At 52.4% G+C, this 2,500-nt stretch overlaps 1 pseudogene; it reads left to right on the forward strand.

The window, feature by feature from the left end:
- Positions 1-2,500, forward strand: part of LOC142793651 (large subunit ribosomal RNA) — an 8,356-nt pseudogene that overhangs the window by 3,607 nt on the left and 2,249 nt on the right.

Raw genomic sequence — 2,500 nt, forward strand, 5'->3', positions numbered from 1 at the left:
TCCCCTCCGGTCAACCAGCTCCCCTTGGCACTGATGCGGCGAATGCGCGCGATTCTGCTGACAGTGTCCATGTGGGGTCAGTCTGGATGTCTACGGGGGTAGGACCTAGGGTCAGGAGGAAGTTCGTACTACCACCCGACTTACGTTCGTCCGATGACGAGGACGAGGGAGGTGAACCTGTGTTCTGCGGGTCGCCCCCCGGAGAAATCACTCAAAGGAGCAGCATGCCAAAGCGTTCGGGCAACAAGCCCACAGAGGAAGGTTCTGAGAACGGAGCAGCTACCGGCTGTTCCGAAAATGCCGCCCCGGCTGACGCGAATATGACAGGCCACATATCAACCATGACAACGACATTCCAATGTCCAGAATGTACTGCAACCTTTGGTAGCAAGATTGGCCTGAGCCAGCATCGCCGGCATCGGCATTTTGAAGAATACAACGAAGATGTGAATCTGGCCAGACTCAAGCCCAGATGGAAAAAGGAGGAGGAGTACCTGATGGCAACTAAGGAGGTTGAATTAAGATCCCAGAAGGTCCGGGACATCAATGCACAGCTACTAAGAGCGTTTCCGCACCGCACGCTGCACAGCATTAAATCGCACAGAAGGCAGGAAGGTTACAAGAGGCTGGTGGAAGACCTACAGAACAGACTCTACCCAAGAAGCACTCAGGAGGTGCTAGCCGACATTGGGGAGCAAGCTGTTGAGGACGCCTCCCTGGTCATCCCCGAGGTAAATCACCGTGAGGTGATTGAGGCTGAGCTAAGAGGTCTAACAACAAAACCTCCGCCAAGAGCGTACCAAGCATACAAGCTATGGGAGCTTGCAAAGAGATTCCTCGACAGGGAGGATATAACGATAGCTCTTAATGCCTACCTAAGGGAGGTGTTCGCTTCGGACTTGCGTCCGCATGGTCGCCAACCTCTTCCACCTGTTCAAGAAAGTCGCAGGAAGAAAAAGAAGCGGGAATACGCCTTGACACAACAACTCTTCAGACGGAACAGGACACAGTGTGCAAGACAGATTCTGGATGGAGAGGCGGACTCCAAGGTGGAGGATCCCCAAGCTTTTCTAGAAGAATGGAGAGAGATCATGGAGAAAGTGGTGCCTTCATCAGTGTCTCCTGCTATCGAACGCCCGCACAAGGTTATCGATCCTGTGTTCCTTATCACAGAAATGGACATTAAGGCGGCAATGCCCTCATCAAGCTCGGCAGCCGGACCTGATGGCTTTGCGGCGAGGGAACTGCGGAAGGTTCCGCCAGTAATACTCCAGGTTCTACTTAACTTGCTCCTGCTGCTGAAGCGACTTCCACTCTTTCTCACCCAAGCACGAACGATCTTCATTCCCAAAGTTCCTGGTGCTTCAACAGCCTCGCAACACCGCCCAATCTCAATATCTCATGTGCTCCTTAGACTGCTTCATAAGATATATTTCCGAAGGCTGCTTGCTGACCTCGATTTGGACCTGCAGCAGAGGGCATTTTTGCCAGTGGATGGGTGTGCTGAAAACATTCTTCTCCTTGCGACAATCATTGATGAAGCGCGCAAGTCACTGCGACCCTTGTCTCTGGCCTCGCTTGACATTGCGAAGGCTTTCGATAGGGTTGTTTTGCCGGCAATCTTGAGAGCCTTACGCAGAAAAGGGATCTCTGAAGACTTTATCTCGTACATTGAAGACTTTTACCAAAATGCGGTAACAGTGCTGACATTCGGAGGCAAATCGCTGGTCGTCCATCCTACAGTGGGGGTAAGGCAGGGTGATCCCCTTTCACCGCTCCTGTTCAACTTAGTCATTGACGAGTTCTTGGCTGAGCTTGACCCCCAGTTGGTCTTTACCAGTGAGGGGATGAAGGTATCGGCCATGGCATTTGCGGACGATATTATCCTGACCACAGCTACCCACTGGGGCCTCAAGCAGCAAATTGATCGTCTGAATTCATTTCTCGGTGCCAGAGGACTTAAGATTAACGCGGCAAAGTCAACGACCCTAGTCATCGAGCCATCGGGTTGGCAGAAGAGGTCCAAGATCCGAACAGACATTGACTTCTTTGTGAATGGGGAACGTCTGGCAACGACGAACTGCACGTCTACATGGCGCTACTTGGGTGTACACTTCGGTGTCAAGGGCCTTGAGAAGGGTCTAGTAAGAAGACAGTTGGCCATTCTTCTCGAGAGAGTGTCTAAGGCGCCCTTGAAACCTCAGCAGCGTCTGGTTGTGCTTAGGTTTTACCTTTTGCCTCGTTTATACCATCGACTAGTGCTCGGCCCAATTTCGGCGAAAACACTGTTGACAATTGATAGAGTGGTCCGTTCTGCGGTAAGGAGATGGCTGGCGCTGCCTCTAGATGCGCCGCTTGGCTTCTTCTACGCTGCAGTAGAAGAGGGTGGGCTTGGAGTGCCATGCTTTAGAACGGTTGTTCCGGCCATGAGATTACGACGGTACCAGACGGTGGCCCAATCTAGCAATCCAGCGTGCGCTTTTGCAGCCACCCGACCGAC

The sequence above is a fragment of the Rhipicephalus microplus genome, unplaced genomic scaffold, assembly GCF_043290135.1.
Source record: "Rhipicephalus microplus isolate Deutch F79 unplaced genomic scaffold, USDA_Rmic scaffold_315, whole genome shotgun sequence".
Taxonomy (NCBI): Eukaryota; Metazoa; Arthropoda; class Arachnida; order Ixodida; family Ixodidae; genus Rhipicephalus; species Rhipicephalus microplus.